General features: G+C 43.1%; 1 protein-coding gene across 1 annotated transcript in view; it reads left to right on the top strand.

Annotated features, from left to right (window-relative positions):
• ADAMTS12 (ADAM metallopeptidase with thrombospondin type 1 motif 12) overlaps positions 1-25572 on the top strand; it is a 209741-nt gene that overhangs the window by 90535 nt on the left and 93634 nt on the right. The window lies entirely within an intron of this gene.

Genomic DNA, 25572 nt, shown 5'->3' with positions numbered 1-25572 from the left:
TCTCACTCCATGTGAATACCATCTACAATATAAAATACGCTCCCTCTTACCCATGGCGCAAACTTAGGGTTTCTAGATTCTCTGTTACCAAAATATTCAAAGATTTTCATTTGGTTGTTCTGAAAATAGAGTGCAGGGCACCCACAGCAAAGGGTTGGTGTTTTTTTGTCAAAGCACAAGTATAAATAACTTAAATACTAGGGCCCTGATACTCAGCATCATGTCTTTTAGAAAAACAAATTAATACACTATCCTGGAAAGGAAGAATCTAGCTACAGGGTAGTTGACATCTCCTAATTAGAAAACTAGTTCCTTTATTGAGTAAAATTATTTACTTGATAGACTTCATACCAGAAACTTACAGATGTTTGATTTTTTTCTCTGATATTTGAGGCCTGCGAGCAGTCTCCACCAAACTTTACAAAAGGTACAACGTTGGTAGGAAGAAAGCATAGACTACCTGGACCTCAGCAAGGCCTTTGACACCGTCCCCCATAGCAAACTCCTGGCCAAGCTGTCAGCCCATGGCTTGGATGGGAGCACACTGCGATGGGTTAGGAACTGGCTGGAGGGCCGAGCCCAGAGAGTGGTGGTGAATGGTGCTACATCCAGCTGGCAGCCAGTCACTAGTGGTGTGCCCCAAGGATCAGTGCTGGGCCCCATGCTCTTTAACATCTTTATTGATGATCTGGATGAGGGCATCGAGTCCATCATCAGTAAATTTGCTGACGACACCAAGCTGGGGGCAGGAGTTGATCTGCTGGAGGGTAGAGAGGCTCTGCAGAGGGACCTCGACAGGCTGGACAGATGGGCAGAGTCCAACGGCATGAGATTTAACACATCCAAGTGCCGGGTTCTGCACATTGGCCACAACAACCCCATGCAGAGCTACAGGCTGGGGTCAGAGTGGCTGGAGAGCAGCCAGGTGGAGAGGGACCTGGGGGTACTGGTCGATGGTAGTATGAACATGAGCCTGCAATGTGCCCAGGCAGCCAAGAGGGCCAATGGCATCCTGGCCTGCATCAGGAACAGTGTGGCCAGCAGGAGCAGGGAGGTCATTGTGCCCCTGTACACTGCACTGGTTAGGCCGCACCTTGAATACTGTGTCCAGTTCTGGGCCCCTCAGTTTAGGAAGGATGTTGACTTGCTGGAGCGTGTCCAGAGAAGGGCAACAAGGTTGGTGAGGGGTTTGGAACACAAGCTCTATCAGGAGAGGCTGAGGGAGCTGGGGTTGCTTAGCCTGGAGAGGAGGAGACTCAGGGGTAACCTTATCACTCTGTACAACTACCTGAAGGGAGGTTGTAGACAGACAGATGTTGGTCTCTTCTCCCAGGCAACCAGTACCAGAACAAGAGGACACAGTCTCAGGCTGCACCAGGGGAGGTTTAGGTTGGATGTTAGGAAGAAGTTCTATACAGAAAGAGTGATTGCCCATTGGAATGGGCTGCCTGGGGAGGTGGTGGAGTCGCCATCATTGGAGGTTTTCAGGAGAAGACTTGATGGGGTGCTTGGTGCCATGGGTTAGTTGTTTGGGCGGTGTTGGATTGGTTGATGGGTTGGATGCGATGATCTTGAAGGTCTCTTCCAACCCAGTTTTTTCTGTTCTATTCTAGTCTAGTCTAAATGTCAAAAAGGCCCAAGTTAGAAATAAAGCTGCAGAATATGCAGGGAGGTGTTTCTGTGTGTTTTTCACAAGTTAAAGGGTAAGAGTAGCTGGATCTTTTTTCAATGATGGAAGAAAAAGAGGTATGTAGTAATTTTTAATCCTCAGTCACAGCTGCTGCTGAAAGTTTAGTGTTGTTTAATATGAACTGATAAGCAAACAACTCAGCTCCACTATATTACTGGTCATTAACTTGCTTTGTACTTCTTGGCTGCTGGCCAAAAGCAGTGTGATATGATAGTTAAGGGAAATTAGAAAGCATGTGGCTCATGGGGAGGGATAAATCAGGAAAAAGGGAAACGATAAGAATTAGTATGAATGATGTTTCTTGCTATTTTTTCATGAGAACTATGCATGCTCGTTAGACAAGTAAGACAGAAGTTGAAAAGCCGTGAATATCCCCTGTTGATGTCTGCTTTGCCCTAAACCTTAAAATAGCTCTCCCATTTTCTTCTGATGACTGCTGGGATAAATGAGAGAAATTAGTTTCAATTTGTCTGTGAATAACGAAGAAATATTCTTGCTCACTGTCTTCCAGATCTCTTTTATGCATGAAACAACATCGGTAAGCAATGATTTTAAATATGGAGAGGCTTTGTGTAGCCTGCTTATTTTCTTCCTAGCTCTCACTTTTTATCTCTTGTATCTTCCTTCTAAGTTATGCAGCGTGACTCAGAGAAAGGGTGGCTGTACATGAATGCTGGGGAAAATTGAGCATAGCTTCCAAAATTTCATTGCTTAGATTGACTAAGTTTGCTCTAATAGGCTTCTGAATTTAAACTGGTGTTACTCATTCTAATGTGACAGACCTATTCCTGGTGGTAATAGTGTGTTCATTGCTGTCATTGGAGGTTTTCAGGAGAAGACTTGATGGGGTGCTTGGTGCCATGGGTTAGTTGTTTAGGTGGTGTTGGATTGGTTGATGGGTTGGACGTGATGATCTTGAAGGTCTCTTCCAACCTGGTTTATTCTATGTATTCTATGTATTCTAATCTAATTCATAATATTCCAGGCTAACAAAGGGAGTGTTATATGAATTAACAAAAGCATATACTGCCATCTAAGTCCAGGTTCTACATATTAGCCACAACCCCATGCAGTGCTACAGGCTGGGGTCAAAGTGGCTGGAGAGCGGCCATGCAGAGAGGGACCTAGGGGTACTGGTTGACTGCAGGCTAAACAGGAGCTGTCAGTGTGCCCAGGCGGCCAAAAAGGCCAATGGCATCCTGGCCTGCATTAGGAACAGTGTGGCCAGCAGGAGCAGGGAGGTCATTCTCCCCCTGTACGCTGCACTGGTTAGGCCACACCTTGAGTCCCGTGTCCAATTCTGGGCCCCTCAGTTTAGGAAAGATGTTGACTTGCTGGAGCATGCCCAGAGAAGGGCAACAAAGTTGGTGAGGGGTTTGGAACACAAGCCCTATGAGGAGAGGCTGAGGGAGCTGGGGTTGCTTAACCTGGAGAGGAGGAGACTCAGGGGTAACCTTATCACTCTGTACAGCTACCTGAAGGGAGGTTGTAGACAGACAGATGTTGGTCTCTTCTCCCAGGCAACCAGCACCAGAACAAGAGGACTGCATCTGTGCCAGGGGAGGTTTAGACTGGATGTTTTGCAGAAGTTCTTCATAGAAAGAGTGCTTGGCCATTGGAATGGGCTGCCAGGGAGATGGTGGAGTCACCATCACTAGAGGTGTTTAGGAAGAGACTGGATGGTGTGCTCGGTACCATGGTTTAGTTGATTAGATAGCGTTGGGTGATAGGTTGGACTTGATGATGTCAAACTTCTCTTCCAACCTGGTCTATTCTATTCTATTCTATTCTATTCTATTCTATTCTATTCTATTCTATTCTATTCTATTCTATTCTATTCTATTCTATTCTATTCATGTTTCTATGTTTAACTGACTCAACTAGCCTTTAGAAGTAATGTTTGCTTTTGGTCAAGCAGCAGTCTACCTGACTGTCAGTGTTGTGTAATCAGTATCAAAAAGTGTATGGGGAAAAGGAAGTATTTCCTTGATGACATTTTTGCCTTTTGTGTGACAGGATGAAACAATCATTGATTCCTCTAAAGACCTTAACTCTTAATTTGTGTGTTATATTCTGTTATCTCACTTCTGTTGTAGCCAGCTCCTCAGCAAGTGCACCAAAAATAAAAGTCAGTGTCATCTCCTGTTTTTATTCACTGGCAAAGAGCAATTACTCTTCTTAGAAGTGAAATTCAGAACAAAAAAAAAACAAGAAAGGAATTTAATTCTTGCTTTCTGTGATAAATGTATTCACTACATAGCCTTTGGGGAATACTTGGTACATGAATACATTTTAGAAGTGGTAACTTGACTTACCCTGTTTCAAAACTTGAAGTGCTTTATGTTGTTAAGTTTGATGCCCGAAATCTGGGTTTTCTTTCAAACTTAAGCCCTGACATTTGAATAATTTTCCAGATTTATGCCTGGGAAAACTTTTGTGTATCCAGGCTAAAAAGTAGTGGTGATTTTTGCTTGGAAAAATTGAACCATGTGGATGCTTTCAAGTCAGCACACAAAGTTGAATGGTGAGAATAGTCATTTTCTAGTCAGAACTAACCTGTCTGTCTGTCCTTTATAGTAGTATAAAAGCTAGTTGTACAGGCAAAAACAGAAGAGAGGAATTGATGTGAGAGAGAGTAGTTGAAGCATGCTGATGTCCTATGCAATTCTTTTCATTTATTTTTTTTTAACACAAGGACTATGTCATCTCATGGAGGAAACCCTGTGCCATTACACCAGTAGGCTGTTCTTTTATTTTGTTTCTGCCTATATTACTTCCTAGAATAGAATAAACCAGGTTGGAAAAGACCTTCGAGATCATCAAGTCCAACCCATCACCCAACACTATCTAATCAACTAAACCATGGCACCAAGCGCCTCATCCAGTCTCTTCCTAAACACCTCCAGTGATGGTGACTCCACCACCTCCCTGGGCAGCCCATTCCAATGGGCAATCTTTCTGTGAAGAACTTCTTCCTAACATCCAGCCTAAACCTCCCCTGGCACAGCTTGAGACTGTGTCCTTATGGTGGGTTGAAGGGCTGATCCTCCCTTCCCCCACCACCCCCACAGGCAGGAGAAAAAAAACAACTCAGACAAACAGATTGCAAAAGTGGTGGAAAGTTTAAATGGAAAAGCAGTGGATGTTTTACAGTGACAAGAGAGAGATCCCAAAGCATACCCAAAAGCATCCCATCCCCACCTGAGGGTACACCCAAAACCCCCAGGGCTCTTTCTTCCCCGCCACCCCCTTCCACTGTTAGGCTGATGTCAGCTGGCCAGATCTGAGATTGCCCTTCCTCCTGGCCTTGGGCCTAGCCAGGCCCAAGAGGCTGCAAGATAGCTCCCCCCGTTACCAGATAGCAGTGAGGGAAGAAGGAGGAAGTGCAAAACTTTCACAGTATCACAGTATCACTGAGGTTGGAAGAGACCTCAAGGATCATCGAGTCCAACCTGTCTCCACAGACCTCATGACTAGACCATGGCACCAAGTGCCACGTCCAATCTCCTCTTAAACACCTCCAGGGATGGTGACTCCACCACCTCCCTGGGCAGCACATTCCAATGACGAATGACTCGCTCAGTGAAGAACTTTCTCTTCACCTCGAGCCTAAACTTCCCCTGGTGCAGCTTGAGACTGTGTCCCCTTGTTTGCCTAGGAGAAGAGACCAACCCCTTCCTGGCTACAACCACCTTTCCAGTAGTTGTAGAGGGCAATAAGGTCACTCCTGAGCCTCCTCTTCTCCAAGCTAAACAATCCCAGCTCCCTCAGCTTCTCAGGTTCCTGTGTCCACCTCCTGGGCTGGACCCTTGGGACACTTGAGATGTGTCTTTATGTGGCTACAGCAGGGGGCACCTGGCCCAAACTGCTACAGTCCTCTTCTTCTGGTGATATTTGCCTGGGAGACGAGACCAACCCCCACCTGGCCGCAACCTCCCTTTAGTGCTCACAGCTTTTACTGTGGCAACATCCGCCTGAATCTCCCAGCTCCAGCCTGCTTGTCATCTGTCTCATCTATGTACAGTGATACTTTGGCAGCACTTAGATTCCAGTGCTCTTGCTATGATTATATTAATCCATTTATAATTTTCAGTGTCCTTAACAGCTTCAGATATTTGGAGAAAAGTCATTGTGATAAAATGATGTAAATTAAAACTGAGATTTATGCTGTACACTTCCACTGCTGCTTAGGCAGCTGCCAGATGACTCAGTTACTAGCTGCGTACAAAAATCAGTGACAGTTTTGAAAGCAGCATTAGGATACTGTATATTGCAAGCTGCTATCTTACTGTATTGTTTGAAATGCTTGAGAAGTAGTGAAAATAGTAAAGGAAAAGTGTCCCTGAGCTTTATAAATGAGTGTTCTAATAATTTGTGCCTGTAGGAGAAGATTTGGGGAGCTATTATATTTTTCTTAATAGGTCATCTTGATAATTTGACAGTGCACCAAAATTCAATGCAAGAGAGGAGGAATTATCCTTCCTTCTGTGGAGTTGAAAAGATCTCTCCTTTCTGTTTGTTTTATTGCAGTCTGCCACAAGTTGTTGGTTGGTTTGTGAGCTGCAGAATGATGACATTTTGTGAAATTTGTGAATGAAAATGCTGTAAAATAATGGGATTCTTTCTGACTCAGTGTTACAGAGGGGACTGATAAATTACGTATATATGGACTTCTTTTTCTTGGATGAGTGACGTGGTCAGGTTGCCGTTGTTTAGAAGGAGGGTAATTGATTGATGCAGTAGGTTGTAGTATTTAAGGAAAAAATACTTAGGGTATTAAAATAGAATCATAGAATTATAGAATGCTTGAGTTGGAAGGGACCTTAGAGATAATCTAATTCCAGCCCTTTTGCCGTGGGCATGGATATCTCCCACTAGACCAGGTGGCTTAAAGCCTCATCCAGCCTAGTCTTAAACACTTCCAGGAATGAAGCATGGGGTCTCATGAGAGCAGAGTAGAGGGGTAGAATCACCTCCCTTGACCTGCTGGCCATGCATCTTTTGATGCATCCCAAGGCATGGTTGGCTTTTTGGGGTGCCAGTACACATTGCTGACTCATGTCAAGCACCTCATCATGCAGCACCCACAAGTCCTTCTCTGCAGGGTTGCTCTCAATCCACCAATCACTCAGCCTGTGTATGTGCTTGGGGTTGCCCCAGTACAGGTGCAGGACCTTGCACTTTGATTTGTTAAACTTCATGAGGTTGGCATAGACCCACATCTCCAGGTTTTTAGGGCCCTTCTGCATGACATCCCATCCCTTTGGCATAACAACCCCACCACTCAGGCTGATATAATTTGCAAACTTGATGAGGATGCACTCAATGCCACTGTCCATGTCACTGACAAAGATGTTAAACAGCAGCCTGAGACTGCGTCCTCTTCTTCTGGTGCTGGTTGCCTGGGAGAAGAGACCAGCCCCTGCCTGTCTACAACCTCCCTTAAGGTAGTTGTAGAGAGAATAAGGTCACCCTGAGTGTCCTCCAGGCTAAGCAACCCCAGCTCCCTCAGCCTCTCCTCATAAGGGCTTGTGTTCGAAGCCCCTCACCAACTTTGTTGCTCTTCTCTGGACTCGTTCCAGCAAGTCAACATCCTTCCTAAACTGAGGGGCCCAGAACTGGACACAGTACTCGAGGTGTGGCCTAACCAGTGCAGTATACACAGGGAGAATGACCTCTCTGCTCCTGCTGGCCACTCTGTTCCTAATGCAGGCCATTGGCCCTTCTTGTTTAGATCTCTGAGAATACTTAGTTGGGTTTTTAGGTGTATAGAAATTGTCATGTGCTTTACCCTCATTTTGATGTTGAAGACAACAGATCAGAAGTTAGCATTAATTTGGGTTGTACTTGGATCTTTAACACCTTGTCTGCAGAGGCATTATAAACCTTACGGGTTACAATTTTGCATGGGGAACAAGTTTTTATTGGTTTTCTGATGGGAGGGTGGTGTAGCAGTTTGGGCTGGGGGCCCCCCGCTGTGTTCATATGAGGGACGCTTCCTGTGTCCCGAAGGAGTCCAGCCCAGTGGGTGGACACCGCAAGCCAGGTATTTCATTCCATAATTCCCTGCTCCCCTAGAAGATCTCAGCGGCGGTCCTGGTACTTCCTCTTTTCTTCCCTCGCTGCCACCTGGTAACTAGTGGGGGAGATGTCTCCCAGGCTTTTGGGCCTAGCTAGACCCAAGGCTGGGAGGGGATGGGCAGTCTCAGATCTGGCCAGCTGAGATTAGCCTAGCAGTGGAGGAGGGGAGGGGGAAGAATGAGCCCTGGGGGTCTTGGGTGTACCCTCAGGTGGGGATGGGATGTTTCTGGGTGTGCCTTGGGATCTCTTTTGTCACTGCTTCTGGCTCTCTATAAACATTCACTGCTTTCCATTTAAATTTTCCACCACTTTTGCAGTCTGTTTTTCTGAGTCTCATTTTTGCCCGTGATGGAGAGGGTGTCGGCCTCAACTCATCACAGGTGGGAGGGAGAAGACAGAGGTCAATTGCTACGGGTATCACAGTATCACAGTATCACAAAGGTTGGAAGAGACCTCAAAGATCATCGAGTCACCACAGACCTCATGACTAGACCATGGAACCAAGTGCCACATCCAATCCCCTCTTGAACACTTCCAGGGATGGTGACTCCACCACCTCCCTGGGCAGCACATTCCAATGATGAATGACTCGGTGAAGAACTTTCTCCTCACCTCAAGCCTAAACTTCTCCTGGCACAGCTTGAGACTGGGTAGAAAGGTTAGGGAAGCAACATGATCTGTGCAGTACTGGGTTTTAAGTCACAATAGCTCAGCAGTGTAATTAGTTTAACAGGTGACTATAATGCCACTAAGCTGTTTCCAGTAACAGTTACCTGTTCTTCCTAAAGGTTATGTCGAAGTGCAGGATTTTATTGAATTGTGGTCTTGCTACTGCCAGAGGAGTCTCCAGTTTTTCTCTCTGCAAGTGTACAGCATAAACTGTTAGTGCTTTTGACAGTGATGTCCTTTGTTTAGCCACGTGGAAAATGGGGAGAAAAAAAAAAAAAGAAGACACTGTTTTATTCTCATAGGATAGCCTGTATTTTTGTGGAAGAATATTGTGGCCAATGTAAGCAGCTTTGCTTGCTGGCAGAACTCCTGGTACATGCTGTGTAGCTTTCATATCTTTTAAAGAATGATGTTGAGATTTGTTTATCCTGTGTCTAACCGTATCAATTACTATTCTGTTTGATTTTCTTATTTTCTCCAAAACACAGAGACTATTATACTTAGGATGGTAAGTTTACACACTGAATTGTGGTAACTCAGATTAATTCAGTGTAGAGAGAAGAGCGTCTTGCTCCCTGCATTGCGCTGCTTTCTACGAACCTGTTTAAAAGATGCTTACTATGAAAACAAAGCTAATACGTACATTCAGTCAAAATGACCTTTATGTTAAAGCAGGAACAATAAAACAAGCACTTTGCAAGAGTATATGGAGTATCTCTCATCTCTGGAACAGTTTGCATTGAATTAAAACAGTGAGTGCCTGCTTGTGGAGACAGCAGGAGATTTAGTGTTGCAGAGGTGGGGTATCTAGGAAACAATAATATAGCTGGTTTGTTCTAGCAGTGGGTGAGGCAATTGCTGCTAACTGGTATCAAGGGATTTCTGCCACACACCCTCCTACCCCATCTCTGGGCCAAAACAAGTTCATGGAATGAAAGCAGAAGATTGTAAATGTCTCTGAGTTTTCAAGAAGACTTCTTTTCCAGTTGTGCTCTGGAGTTTGTCAGAAGCTAATCAGAGATAAGAGAGAGTTTTCTCGTTGTCCTGTGCTTTCCTTCTCCAGAAAAAGGAAGAGTCCTCTTCTATTTTGAAAACCTCTGGATTCTGTGCCAGGGAGATAAGAGTCCTTCAACTTTGCGTGTCTGACAGGGGAATTTAAGAAGATTTCTGTATTCATTTCACTGCATTATCAAAAATCCTCTTATGTCTAATAAATGAACACACACAAATATGTAGCCTGCTAAGCAATAAGAAAAGGTTCTAGGTTTCATTAGAAAGATGTGCTTGTTTTGTGCAAGTGGTGAGGAAGAGAAATGTGGGGATTGTTGTTATAATGGGGTAATGCTCCCTTGTTATCACCAAAAGATATCAGAAATGTGATATGCTTCCTCAACTCAATGACCAAAGAAATTTTGAAGTTCTTTGGCAGGCCATTTTACAAATAACATGAATCAGAACTATCAGAAGGGAAAATTCTACTTCAATCTGTTTCAGTTAAGTCTTTTATTCTGTGCCACTGGAAAGAAATAATGTTTGCTACTTCACAATTGCTTAAGGCACTCACTTTCCTGTAGTTTAAAGGGTCGACTGTGTAGTTTAAAGGGTGGACTGTGGTCTTTTCCATGTCCTCCTTGAAAGTGGGCTTAATCACTCATCAGATTGAAGTCTCAGTCTGGATACAGAATCAACAAGGTTGGAAAAGACCTCAAAGATCATCAAGTCCAACCTGTCACCCAAGACCTCATGACTACTAGACCATGGCATCAAGTGCTGCATGTCATGTTTCATCCCTTTGTCTTTTGTGGGATAACATGAGCCTTGAACAACTGTAAGCATTATTTCCAGAGCTGCAATCGAAACCTTAGAAGGTTAAGATGCACTTAGGAAACACTTTTATTTCAGGAGTTTGGAAATTTGCTCAGAATGCTTGACTCATTAATGGACTAACAGCAAAGCTGTTCAGCCTTCAGTCTAGTTAATGTAAAATTTATCAGTCATACTGAACTCTTTCTACAGAAACTACAAATACTCCACTATTTCTGGGCAGACTACAAATTTCTAGTTGTTCTGAGAAGTGCTGAACTTGTACTGTAGTGCCAAGAAAGCCAATGGCATCCTGGCTTGTATCAGAAATGCTGTGTCCAGGAGGAGTAGGGAGGTGATTGTCCCCTTGTACTCAGCAGTGGTGAGACCACACCTTGAGTATCGTGTTCAGTTTTGGGCACATCAATGCAAGAGAGATGTGGAGGTGGTGGAGCAAGTGCAGAGGAGGGCAAGGAATCTGGTGAGGGGCCTGGAGAATAAATCTTATGAAGAGCGACTGAGGGAGCTGGGGCTGTTTAGTTTGGAAAAGAGCAGGCTGAGGGGAGACCTGTCTACAGCTGTCTACAGCTACCTGAAAGGACATTGTAGAGGGGCTGGTGCTGATCTCTTCTCACATGTAATTAGTGATAAAACAAGAAGGAATGGCCTCACACTGCAACAGGGTAGGTTTAGAATGGAGATTAGGAAAACATTTTTCACAGAAAGAGTGGTCAGGCACTGGAATGTGCTGCCCAGGGAGGTGGCTGAGTCACCAACCCTGGATAAGTTTAAAGGTTGTTTGGATCTGGTGCTTGGGGGTATGGTTGAGGGGTGAACTTTGTAGAGTAGGGTTAATGGTTGGACTTGGTCCTGAGGGTCTTTTCCAACCTGAATGTTTTTTGTGAGTCTGTGATTCTGTAATGCACTGATACAGGCTTAGTCTTCACGATTACTTTTTCTAAAGCCTGCATGTTCCTGGTGAGCATCCAGAAGCCTCCTATCGTATGTTACCCACTTTAAACAAGTGTCTGATCACAGTTTTTCTGCATGAAACACACTGTCCTTGCTTCTTGTCCACTACTTGCATAGAGCTGGTATTCTTCACTCCATGCTCCCAGGATTTGCTTGAACTTGCATACATTTTGTGTGCTTAGAAAGACACTTCTGGATGAATTGTCCTTAAAAGGCAACCATAATACTTCTCTCAGCATAAATTTTAGCTTTATGATTAATTAGGTATGAGGGGAACTGCTTAACTTAGAAAGTTATAAGATTTTTTTCTATCCATAACTACTTTAGTCATCTTATGGAGAGCTATAAACTCTCCATTTTACAGAGAAGTGAGGCTATATCTAGATACATTCCACACCACACATAATTGCTCAGTAATATGTTCTTGAGCACACAGATTCTATCCCATAGTCCTGATTATTTGCTGAGTGTGACCTGGAGCTCTGAAGCCCTAAGTGGTGAGTCCTTCCTATAAGAATTTCTGGCAATATTGAGTAGCTTGGATGTTGTGTTTGGTAGGTTCAATTTCACTAGACACCAGTCTGTAAATGGCACACTTTTGGGGTCCAGGTTGTAATTTCAAACACAGGTCTTTGCATCTGAGCAGCTTTTGCATTTGGACACTGAAAACAATCCACACAGATTTAGTGACCTACTGAATTTGCTAGATGGGTTTGATTTGTTGTGAAAGAGTTCTGCTAGTGTTGAGTTTGTTCCATAGTTTCGCGGTGCTTATGTAAAGATTGCCTGCTGCGGTGTATCTTTAAAAATAATACCTCTTTACCCTGTACTGTTTCTGAACTATTCTGAAAAACAACAAACCAAATCAAAACAACACAACACAAAACAAAGCAAAACAAAAAACCCCACCAAAACACAAAAAACCAGACCGGGAGACACTGTTCTTTTAAAGGTCTTACAGAATTACATAAAACATTTTTTCTAGGAAAAAGAATTTTCTAGCAGAAGTAGGCCTTCACCTTTATAAGTGGGCAGAAGATTGCTATGCCAAAAGTTCTGGCAAATTACTTTATTTGGACCCCTTAAATACTGCACCTGTTTAAAGAATCTGTGGAACCATCTGCTGCCTCACCAGGTTTCTATATGAAAGAGCATAAGAGAGAATACTGATTTCTTGCCATGACCTCTGCTATACTTTATGCTTTTCTTCTCTTGCCAATATTCAACTTACTTCAGCAAAGGATGTGTAATCAGGTGGCTCAGCTGACAAAAAAAAGGAAATTCCTGCCCTCTTTAAACAACTCATGATGAATTCTTTGTGCACATAAATTAGACTTAAATTTCTCCTAAACCATTCTAATCAATCTTAAGAAACACTGACCAAAAAGGAATGGTTATGCAAAATAGAATTTCCAAAGACTTGATGTCCTTTATTAATGTCTTAAAAAAAAAATAATCCTAATTCTATGCTCTGATTTGTGTGCATTTTTTAAAGGCCTTGTCTATTGCTTTTCTCAGCTGCAAAATACTGCTTGAGTTGAAACTGCTGAGAGATTTTTGTGTTTTGAATACTTCTTAAATACAATTGAAGTGCAGCCTCAGTCTGAGTCTCCCATTCTGACAGTTTCTTGCCTTCTTGTGGTGAATTAAGTTCCTTCTTCTCTGATCTGCACTGTTGTCAGTTGAGCCTCCCAGTCTGGATTCCTGTTAGCTCTGCTGAGGTTTGAATTTGGATCAATGTCTTCTTTTATGTTCTGCAGCTTTAACAAGAGATGATTCCTGACATTTTCCATATTATTTGCCTGACATTCTCCAGGTGAAATATTCACTAAACCATTCCCTGCTTTATGGTATTTTCTTCTCAGTGTCCCAGCTGCATCCATTGCCCATTGTGAGTTTCTTCTGTCAGTCAGGTCTTTCTCCGATGAGAAGGAAGCAGATGAGAGGGATGAAATTTTGCCCTCTGGAGTGGTTGTGCAAAGCAAAGCAGTAAAAGAAGAAAGTTTTCTGCAAAACTTGAACTGGTAACATTAGCAGGCAGCTGTAAGTTGTCCAAGGAGAAACAGTCTTAACATTAGCCCCATCCCCAGCTGATGGCTGTACCCTGGTTTTATACGTCATGGATACATTTTGGGGCTACTTTTCTTTCCTTAAGCTCTAATTAATATACTGTTTTATGATGTAACTGGATGATTCTTTCAGGCAAACCTACTTATACTTTTTCTCTCTTTATGGTCCCATGTGTTACACACTTTTGTAATTTCAAGGCTGCTTGGAGAGGAACAAAGGACTTTCTGTAAATGAAAACTGAGATTGTCATTTAGAAATTAACAGAGGCTAAGTTTGTTGACAGGGCTTTGCTTGATCCCTTTTCCATGGGGCTACAAATTTAAAAGCCCAAACCAAGTTCTAAGCAAATGCTTTTATACTTCATGGCATTTTAGTGTGGGTGCCCCCAGTAGCTCCTGTCTGTGAAGGATTCTGGCATATTTTCCTGCAGGGAACAAACCACTTAATTATAGCTAGTCTTACTGGTGGACCTTCACCCTATGCATGACAAAAATTGAAGTGAATTAATGGGATCATGACATTGAACAGGTTATAATGTTCATGAAAACTAGACTCTGATAGGAAATCAGAATCAAAGGGGAAAAGTCACTCTCAACAGTTTGGCTAAAACCATAAGCATCCTATAGCCAAGGGTCACTTGCTCTGCCTACTTCCCTTCATTCCAGGGGATGAACTGGTTTTGTATGTCTAGGAAGAGTGTTCTTGAAAGACTTGCAGCACTCACTAGCTCCTTTTTCTTCAGTGGAAGCTTCCTATGGGATTCCCTTCCAACTGTGCTCAGAGTGTGCTGAATTTTGCTGTTCTGAAATCAAAAATCTTTGTTTTGGAGCTAACCTTTAGCGTGCTCAGCAGTGTCCCAAATTCAACAATATTGGGATCACTGCAGCTAAGGCTGTCACTAGCTGAGATGTAACAAATCAACAAACCAAAGCAAGTCCAGCAGTACCTCATTCCTGATTGGCACATCTAACTACTGTATAAGGACAGAATACTCCTCGCATTCCAGAAACTTTGATGGATGACAGGTGACCTGCTGTGTTCTTCCAGCAAGTAGGTCAGGTTCCCCATAAGAACCAGATTTTGTTGACCTGAAGTTTGCTTAGGTGTCTCAAGTACTGCCTCACTGGTTGTGCCATCTTGGCTTGGGGGTTGGTAACAGATGTCTGCTGTAAGGTCTCCATTGGAGATGACCCCTCTGATTTTGACCCTGAAGTGATAGACAGGGCTTCCACAATTACCACAATTGACTATTATACATTTAAGGTTCTCTTCAATGTAGAGTGCAACTCCACTGCCTCTTCTACCTTGCCTGTCTTTATGAAACAGCCTACAGTCACTCTCCAGTTGTGCATGTTGTCCTATCAAGTTTCAGTTATTCCTATGATATCATAACTTTCTGACTGGGCACACAGCTCCATTTTCTCTTGATTGTTTCCCAGAGTTTGTGCATTAGAACACACAGACTTCAAGTAAATGGGTTTCTTTTATTCTCTTTTAGGGGGACAGCTGAGGCATGTTTTACACTACTCTGATTAGCCTGGTTTATTCCCCAACTGACTGTAGTGATGATGGTGGCTTGAACATTGCTGCTTTGGATCCCTCCCCGTGACATATTTTTAGCTGCATTCTTGATTTATTTTACATCTAGAAAAGTTAAAGCAGGCAAATCTGTATTCTTTAACTCTACCCAGTATTTTTCTGGTGATAGTTTCAAAGAATAAAGAGATGCCAGGTGCGCTGGATTCGACCTAAGTTCCTCAATTTCCATGTGTATGGATATCCCATAACCTCTTTATTGACATCTTGAAAGAAGTTATTGAAACACAGAATCACAGTATAGACCTTAAAGATCATCTAGTTCCACCTCTCTGCAGTGGGCAGAGGTACCTTCCACTAAATCAGGCTGCTCAGAGTTCCATCCAAGCTGGCCTTGAACAATTCCAAGGTTTTTCTTAAGCAGTACATTTTGAAAGCTGAACTACAAATTATTATTTCTTGGAAATGTGAACATATCTGAGTAACTGAATTATGAGAATACCTGAATACTGAATTATGAGAACACCCTAAAAATACTTACGCAATGCCTGCATGTGTAGCAAGAACCTGACATTGTAAACACACAGAGTAGCCACAAAGGGAGGCAGTTTCATGATGAACATAAACAGACGTCCTCTTTAATAGCTTTGCTTGGGAAATTTTGTTTAAAAGATGCCAGTGTATTCCAAACATTGTGTATTCTGTTTGAGAGCATTACTTTTTATCTGTAAGTTGAATGCTGAGCTGGCATTTATTCTTATACTATAAGACTGTAGATATTCATGGCAACCACTGTTCCTACACAGTGAGACCATGTTTGTGTTAATAAATTAAATACCCCAGTATCCTTTGGCAGTTTTCCCAAGCAGCACAGAACAGTCTGTGTGCATACATTAATTTTTTTTTCCAGCCATGTGAGCAGAGTGGCCAGATCCTGACTGCTGAGTGGGATTCCTGGCTTGTGTCTACTCCCGTGTTCAGGATTTGTGCTTGCAGCACCTGGAATATGATCTGGGGTTTCTTGTACAAAAAATTGGTTTCACTGATCAAGCTTGAAAATGAGGGATTTGAGTGTAAGAGAAGGATTACACGTGTGTTAGGGTATTTCAGAGCTCACTCTGAAATTTATTTCAGGTTTAAACCCATTTTCATCAGGAGCAAATAAAGTGATCTCTGTGGTGAAGTAAAACGTTCTTACCTTTCACGTTCTTCAGCCTATTTTAATTAAACAGGACTGATTACTTAAAGCTGAAAATAGTTGCATTAATTTTTTTTGTAAAAGATCTCATTTTGAAAGTATTGAAGTGAAGCATTTGACTTTTACGGTGTTTCTTTGACAATTAATTCTAAAATATCAACTTGAATTTGTGAATAGTTTCAGTTGACCTGAATCTACATTTTTGATGACAAAAGCAGCAGACTGAAAATCTTAACTGTAGAGCTCTGGACTTGATGCATGTTGCAGAAGTGCACTTTCTCAGTCAGTCGTATGTAAAGCTGTAGAGGCAACCAGTTAACCATTGTAGCAACATCAGAAATTATTGCCATAATAGTATTTTGATGAATACTGTCAATGCTAACTCACAGCAAGTGAAAATGCAGGTCACTACAAACTGCTCTTACAGAATACTATTTATGAGCCTTTTTTACAGGATTAATTATCTTGCATGAGTAAGAACCTCCACATTCTGCTTTCATTTGGAGGGGTGTAAGGAATCACTGGAAGGGACTGCCCCAGGGATGTAAACACAGCCCTACCATTTGGACTGGTCATAGATTGATCCAGACTGTACTGGAATAGAGTGGAGCTCCAGAGCATCTGCAGTGAGAATCTTCTGTGTCCTGCAAAGTGATCTCATTTTGAGTGAGGATGGACAGTGACAGTTGTATGATATATATTATTTGATGTTAATTGCTGCTGGGCATGATGCAGATGGTATAGAGTAAGTGGTGGAGAATGTCACGGGTTAAGTTGAATGTTTGCTTGTGGTGAAGGCACATTATGCCCAGATACTGAATTTTGATCCAACATGTGGACAAATTCCCCCTCCTTCAGGAGGAAGACAAAAGCCAAGGCATTAGCCAGGCCAGCACACACCCAGCGCATGCAGTGCTCTTGCAAACACCAAATATGGGCAGAATTCTAGCTTCATGCTTTCTATAGGCTAAAGCCAGTTGTTTATGAGAGTGCCCACTGGTCAAATCCAGCCTTGAGGAATCTATAAGTATCACCCCAGCTGGTAAACAAGTTGCCCCCTCTTCCACTTTGTCTGTGTGCTTGCTCGAGAGAGTAACTCTTGAGCCACAGCCTCTGCCATTGAGCTTATTGTTGTTAGCTTCTGTTATACATGCACGCATACTGAAAGCCTGTGCATTGTGAGAAGCAGTTGGAGGATCATCTCCACAGAGGAGTACCTTCGCTGAGCCCGAGGAGCCCAGCGTCGCCACAGCCAGTCGTACCGACCAGGAGAGCCCACCATGCCCCCGGAGGACTGGACCAACCCCCCGAGGGTAAGACTTGCCCAGTTGCCGGGGAGAAGGGACTTGATCGAGACCGAGTCCACCTACGCCTAGGCCCACCGTAGCGGGAGAGGAGCCGCCATGTGTGCCGCTCTGAGCCCTGTAAATCTCAGGGAAGACCAAATCATTGTTCGTGCCTATATTGCACTGAACCTGGGACCACTCCAAGTGTCCCGCTGTTCCTTTAAGCTCAGCAAACGAGGAGCCGCTGCTTAACGTACCGGCAACCATCTCCCCACCCTGTCATGCAAGCCGACTCCCGAGGGCTGACCCCACGGACCGACCCCGACCAGGGCTGATCCCTGTTGTCCAGAGGGAATTGACCAAGTCCTGAAGGGAACCTGCTTCTGTGCTAAGCCCAGGTTCCATTACTCCCTCTCCACGGCTGCAGAGAGAGGAGACAGTAACCCAACATCGCCGTCCAACTCGGCTAGGAACCAGTCCAGCGGCAGGACCCCCACTTCGCTACAAATAACAGCTATAGAGTATCTTCCACGTGCTTTCCATCCACTAGCACTCAGTTCAAAGTATCCGCGTCTAGCAGAGTAAGCGCTGATGCATGGAAAGATTATAATACTGCTGTGTGGCCAGAAGCCACCCGCGTCCCACCGAGTCGCCATCTAGTGGCCAAGCGGTGGAACTGCACCATTTGTTGTATAAATATAATAGTTCAATTAAGTTGTAACCATAACATTAAGCCACTTGTGGAATGTATTTCACGAATGTGCACTAGAACATGTATATAAGTTGGTGTTTCATCGGTTATTAATAGTTTGATAATTAATACAAATAATATTTTCATAATTCATATTTCATATTAATAAATTTAATAACCTCTTCACCACATTGCTGCTCTTATTCATACCATGCTGCTGTCATGAAAATGAAGGTGCTGGCTGGAGCAAAGTATTATGAAGCTTGAAGCTCAGATTGCAACATGAGAGGCATCTTGTTCTGGTTGCTGCTTCTGGGTTCTGGGTGTTGACTCTTTCCACTGAGATGGCAGCAGGGCAGGGAGGGATGGGGCAGGAGCTCCTCTGCTTGGGTTTTTAGCTCATTCTGTGTCAGGGAAACAGACATGTTAACCCATTCATTCACTGTAATCTGTTCCACCCTGCTAGAGCAGGATCACCTAGAGTAGATCACACAGGAATATTGCTTAACAAACCTGCAAAATTACTATTTCTGTTAATAATAGCTGAGATGGAGAGAAATAGCTTTAGTTCAGCAGCCACAGTTTTCGCAGACCATTGCCAACCAAACTGTTGAGATTCAGTTCTTCTTGGAGTTGGTGTTCTTTGTGGGGGTGAAGCTGTGAGCTGGAGTGGGGTCACAGCCTGAAAGAAGGTTACATCCTGTTTTGGGACCACCCAACAAGCTGGGTGAACACAGGAGCTGTGGCATCTTGTCTGCTTTGTACTGCCTGCATGTTTTTGTGTCTGACTTCCTATCTTCCATGGCAGGAGGCAGGAGCAGCTGGTCCCAGCTGGTTCTATGTTATCATTTGCAAGCACAGAGAGACTCAAGTGGATGTTTTTGCTCTACTAATTGGAGAGGAAAATACCAAGCCAGAGAGGAGTTCCTGTGGTGTACAGGCTGGCTCTTGAAGACCTAGAGGAGGCTTGTAAACCCACTCAACCTTTCTGATTCTGCATCAGGGAGCACAAACAGGCAAAATAGTTCTGTCCATACTGATTTTGTGGTGATGGGGATAATACAGGTAGGATTTCATGAAAGGTTTCTCTGTGAAGGGATTCCCTCCTCTGGTGTTGAAAGGCTGGAAAAGCTGTTATCCAAGTGAAACTGAGTGCACTGTTTGAATTAATTTCCTGCATTGGTTTTCTAAGGGGCACCACTGATCTTGGGATTTAAGGTGTAAAGCTGGTGACTGTATAATAAAGCATGCCTTGTTAGGGACTGTATCCTTGAAGAGAGGCCAAAAGATTGAAGATGCCTATGGACTTGTGCTGGAAGTTCCCATCACAGTGAAACAAAAATCTGTAAGAAGACACCAAGGATATAAAGAGGAGTTCATAACTGGAGGAGAGCCTTTGGGTTTGTATATATTGGGTAGCATCATGAGACAACATGTCGTCAGTCAGAACTCTGTCCTGACAAGTTTAGAGGTAGTGTTTTTGTGAACTACTCTCAATATAACATTAAAACACACACCTCCTAGCTAGAAAGGCCTCTACCCAAATAAACCTCTCACCCTCTGAGCATGTGTAGTGAATTTAAGAGAAGCTCTGTCTTTAATAGGAAGAGACTAATCAATGGATAATTGGTAGATGTTGACATGAGGCCTAGCTAATACATTTCGCTGCACAAATAGCCACTGCGAATTTCAGCTGGTGTGCTGGCTCAGTGGGGACACAGTATCTCATCCCAGTGTGTGAGATTGGCTTATTGCACCCTGCAGGAAAGAATTATTTTTTTTGACCAATATGGACTTCTTGGTTATATGGAACAGCAGTCTGTCCCCTGAGGATGTTCAGGGAAGTCTTAAGGTGCTTTCAGAGAGCTACACAAGATTGTAAATGGGAAGAGAAACCTCTTGCTTTCCCTCAAGGGGAATCCCATACCCTCCCCTTCTGCTCTGCAGCTGTTTATCACATCTCAGACCACAGGAAACTTAACACCATGGCTGGAGGATGGTAAGATCAAGTTCAGGACCACCTGAGGAACCTGAACATACATGCATCCATGGGATCTGACGAGCTTTATCCCAGAGTTCTGAAAGAATTGGCTAATGTAGTTGCAAAGCCCCTCTCCATAATATTTGAAAAGTCCTGGCAGTCAGGTGAAGTCCCTGCAGACTGGAAGAGTGGAAACCCGTCTATAAAAGGTGCTAAAAAGAGGTCCATGGAAACTGCTGACCTGTCAGCGTCAGCTGAGTGGGAAGATTGTGGAACAGATCCTCCTAGAAGTTTACATATGGAGGACAAGGGGGTCATTGAAGACAGCCAGCATGCCTTCACCAAGGGCAAGTCCTGCCTCACCAATCTAGTGGCTCTCTGTGATGGTGTAACTACATCAGCAGGCAAGGGAAGACCAACAGATGCAGTCTATCTGGACTTCTGCAAGGCCTTGGACACAGTCTCCCACAACATTCTTCTCTCTAAACTGGAGAGATATGGATTTGATGGGTGGACTCTTCAGTGGATAAGGAATTGATTAGATAATTGAATCCATGGGGTAGTGGTCAATAGCTCAATGTCCAGGTGGAGATGGGTGGCAAATGATGTCTCTCAAGGGTCTGTACTGGGACCAGTGCTGTTCAATATCTTCATTAATTATATAGACAGTGAGATTAAGTGCACCCTCAGCAAGTTTTCAGATGGTAGCAAACTGAATGGTGTGATTAGTAAGACTGAAGGATGGGATGCCAACCAGAGGTACCTGGAAAAACTGGAGAGGTGGGCTGAAGAGAATCTCATGAGATTCAATAAGGCAAAGTGCAAGGTCCTGCACCTCAGCTGGGGCAATCCCCATTATCAGTACACACTGGGAGATGATGAAATTGAGAGCAGCCCTGCAGAAAAGGACTTGGGGGGTACTGAAGGATGAGAAGCTGAATGTGAGCCAACAATGTGCACTTGCAGCTCAGAAGGCTAATCACATCCTGGGCTGCATGGGAAGCATGGCCAGCAGATCAAGAGAGGTGATTCTCCCACTCTGCTCTTATGAGACCTCTGTGAGTACTGTGTCCAGCTATGGGACCCTCAGCAAAAGGGGGACAAAGACATGCTGAAGTGGGTCCTGAGGAGAGCCACAAAGATGATCAGCATGTCTCCTGTGAATACAAGCTGAAAGGACTGGGGCTTTTCAGCCTGGAAAAGAGAATTCAGCAGGGACACTTTATAGCTACATTTCAATATCTGAAGGGGACCTACAGGAAGGCTGGGGAAGGACTTTTTGGAAGGGCTTGTAGTCGTAGGATGAGGGGCAATGGTTTTAAACTGGAGCAGGGCAGATTTAGGTTGGACATCAGGAAGAAATTCTTTACAAAGAACAGCTTGCCCAGGGCTGTGGTTGAGGCCCCACCCCTAGAAACTTCCAAGTCCGCACTAAACCAAGTCTCTCAGCCACTAAAGTCTTTAAAAAACCTCAGTGGATGGTGACTCAACCAAATCCATAGACACCCTTTTCTGAAGAAATTTTTCCTAATATCAGCCTAAACTTCCCCGAGCACAACTTGTGGCTATTTTCTCTCATCTCATCACTTGTTGCTTAGGAAAAGAGGCTGATGTATACCTGGTTACAACCTTCTTTCAGGTAGTTGTAGAGAGAGATAAGCTCCTTTTCTGCAGGCTAAACAACTGTAGGCCCCTCAGCTGCTCATTGTAAAATGTGTGCTCTAAAGCCTTCACCAGCTGCTTTGCCCTTTGGACATACTCCAGCACTCCAGAGTTTTCCTTGTAGCTGTTGATACTTGAAGCCTTCTCTTATTCCTGACTTAAGCAAGTTGGTGACCTTTGATATCCAGTCTGGTTTATTATGTTAATGAAATTTACAGAATATGGATACTAATTTTTAAAGTCTGATTCCAGAGCTTCTGGTTACTACCTGGTAAATGTTTTTAGAAAGCACATCAACACTGACAGAGCACAGATAAATGTCAGTTTCAGCTATTTGCATTAATTTGTGTGCATTAATTATAAAAATAAACATATAAAAAAGGAAAAAAAAAAAAAGTTAAAGCCAATATACTTCTCATTTGCATCAGAGTAGCTCCCCCAGACTGCTTTTCTCTGTCATCCTTAGCTCAACAGTGCTTTAATTGTATTTTGTGAGAGTCCTTAAGACATGGACAGAATTCATTGGCAATTTTTAATCAGCGTATTTGTTTTGTAGTGAGATGTATTCTGGTTTAGAAGGCACTTTCTCTTCGTGAAATGAAATTGTGCTGCAAATTGTTTTCTGATGCCATTTTACAAAATGCTGTATTAATTGATAGAAAAGTCACCACCTTCTTCCAATGCATCGCATCCATGTTTTCACCAAAGTAAGAGGAAACAGCCACTGAAGTTACCAAGTGAATGTGCCTGGCAAGTTCAAAGGATATTGAATAATATGCTTCTAGAACCACACCTTATGCAGTCGATAATTTTTCATTGCCCCTATTGACTTGAGTTTAATCTGTGGGAAAATTGATAAGGACATTGAGATAGAAGGAAAACGTGAGTGAAAACTATAGGAAGCTCCAGGCATAGCTGTTTCCCACAATGTTGTTCTCTGTGTACCTTCTGATGCTGCTTACCCAGGTCATTTATGATTTCATCCTTCCAGCATAGGTGATAATGAGTGGCAGATATAATCAGCAGCAGTATCTGATTAAGTGCATCAGTCAACGCAGGTCCAGTTTCAGCTTTATTCTGCCTTAGAGTGGTGTGACTCCACGGCTTGATATTTTATGTTCTTGACAGGAGGAATGTTAAAGTTAAAAAAAAATCATTCAGAGTTGTAAGCTTTCTTTCTCTGTGTTTATTTTTGTTGGGACTTCAGGATTGTCAACATAGGGAAGTACATGATTAAATAGTTGTGATGTTTTCCCGTGTGAACTCTTCTTTTTACTTGTAAAGAATAAGTGTGATTAAGATTAGTCTGTTTCAGTAATACTTATAAAAATAGCTGGTTCAGTTACCTGTTCTGCTTTAGAATTTTTTTTCTTTGTTTCACAACAGGTTCTCCATATAATGTATGAGCCCTTACTCTCACATTGTTAGCATCCAGACTTATTTTTTTGTTACAGATATTTGCAAGAAAGATTGTATGTATATGAATGTTATGTGTGCCAACAATTCCTAGTGTATTGGGTTTCACTGAGCTTTTCTAGGTATCTGCTTTATTATTTATTTCAGCAGAGATAGAACAGGGGAAGGGATTCACTTACAGTATTTGAGTTTTGTAAAAAATAAGAAAGCTCTTGCAGTAAAGCAGCTATTGGGATGGCTTTCTGTCATGAGTGAAAGAGGAGAAGATCCTACCTTCTTTAGCAGAAGTGCAGTGGCTAGAGCACTGTTATGGAAAACAGATCTAGCCCAAAGCTGAGAGGATGATAATAACTTTTCAGAAAACTGTGTTAATTACTTCTACCTTACTATCCTTTTAATTTGTGTTAGCTGAGTCATGCCTCAGCCTTTTCTGTGTTTAGTCTGTGGCTCAAATTTTGTATACTTCTTTGTGCCAGGTTAATGTTATGTACCTCACATCTGGAGATGCAGCATTTTGACTGAATAATAGAGAGTGGTAAAAATTAAAAGAGCTTGTTCAAAGAGAAAGGAGATGAGGACAGAAAGTGAAGACACAACTCAGCACTACCACATTTTGTCTGACAGCCTTCAGTTGCAGGCTGCATTCTCCTGTTTTGAGAATTTCGAGACATTTTCATTGTTCTTCCTGATAGCCCTGTGTGTCTCCAAAGGTGTTGAAAGGTGGATGTGTGCAGTTAGCAGTTTGAGGCCCCCTTATGTCATACAGTGTGCTGCACTCTGCCTTGAGCATCACTTCCAGCAGACAAAGGTGGGAAAAAAACCCTTTTGATGCAGAAATCTTCAATAATACCTGTGAGACTTCGACAGGTTGGAGAGTTGGGCAGGGAGAAATTTAATGAAATTCAGCAAGGGCAAGTGAAGAGTCTTGCACCTGGGAAAGAGCAACCCCATGGATCGGTATATGTTGGGGAATGACCTGTTGAAGAGCAGTGAAGGGGAAAAGGACCTGGGGGTCCTAGTGGATGGATGGTTGACTTTGAGCCAGCAATGTGCTCTTGTGGCCAAGAAGGCTAATGCCATTCTGGGGTGTATCAGAAGGGGTGTGGTTAGTAAGTTGAGCGAGGTTCTCCTCCCCTTGTACTCTGCCCTGCTGAGGGCACATCTGCAATATTGTGTCCAGTTGTGGGCCTCTCAGTTCAAGAAGGACAGGACCTGCTTGAAAGAGTCCAGTGCAGAGCCAGAAAAATGATTAAGGGCATGGAACATCTTCCTTACAGGAGGAGACTGAGGGGGCTGAATCTCTTTAGCTTGGAGAAGAGGAGACTAAGGGGTGACTTCGTTAATGTTTATAAATATGTGAAGGGTGAGTGCCAAGAGGATGGAGCCAGGCTCTTGGCAATGCCCAAAGACAGGACAAGGGGCAATGGGTGGAAGTCGAGGCATAGGAAGTTCCATGGAAACAGGAGGGAAAATATTTTCACTGTGAGGGTGACAGAACACTGGAACAGCTGCCCAGGGATGTTCTGGAGTCTCCCTCTCTGGAGATATTCAAGACCTGCCTGGATGAGTTCCTGTGTTATCTGGTATAGGTGATCCTGCTCTGGCAGGGGGATTGGACTAGATGATCTTTCAAGGTCTCTTCCAGCCCCTAACATTCTGTGATTCTGTGAAGTGATGGGTGAGTCCTATTCAAGGCAGATATTATCAAAAACCTCTAATCAAGCAACATTTTGAGTGGATGAGTTATTCACAGTGAAAAACTTACATTTTTTTTTCACATCAAGACTATTGGTATTTCTTCTTTAAGATTAGAAAGCTCTTTCCTAATAAGGAATGGCAGATATATATAGTTTTGCTGTCACCTAATGAAAAATGAAACTGATTTGCTAAAAGGATAATGTAACCTTTCTTTCTTACACAGAAGCCATGCAGCTGTAATAGACTTGTGCACTATACTGATTTTTGTTATCTATCTATCTTACACAGATAACATCTTTCCTGAGCTGAGGAATATGGGTCCTGTATGTTGTTGAATTAGCCAAGCAGGATTCATATGGGTAATTTCAGGGGGCTGTTTTTATTTTGCAATTAAAGTAGTTTGGATTTTAATTTTAAAAACTAACACTTTTTGCTGAATATTCATCAGCTGTTTCTAACTAGAAGTTGGTGAAATACTGTGATCTACACTGTTTCTCCTGGTTATGCAGTGATATGGCTGGGTATCACGTATGACTTATGGAAAATTGTGGATGGCTGGTTTGGGTAAATCCAGTTTTCTAGTAAAATCTCACATCTGCAAAATTGTCTTTCACAACAGAGAGACTTTTGAGTACTGCTGCTTGAATTTAGTACAGTTTGTTTGTTAAGCTGCTTAACAACTTTCTTTGTATTTAGTCTCAGACTATCCTGGATATACTGAAAGCACTATGGTTTTGTTTCGAAGGACTCCAGCACTATTTCTACATTGTTGTATCTTTCTCAAGAATACTTGGAATTCCTCAGCCTTCAAGTACCTCT

Source organism: Dryobates pubescens, chromosome Z, assembly GCF_014839835.1.
Source record: "Dryobates pubescens isolate bDryPub1 chromosome Z, bDryPub1.pri, whole genome shotgun sequence".
NCBI classification, from domain to species: Eukaryota; Metazoa; Chordata; class Aves; order Piciformes; family Picidae; genus Dryobates; species Dryobates pubescens.
The sequence above is the reverse complement of the archived record's forward strand: the minus strand, read 5'-3'. Positions and strand labels throughout refer to the sequence as shown.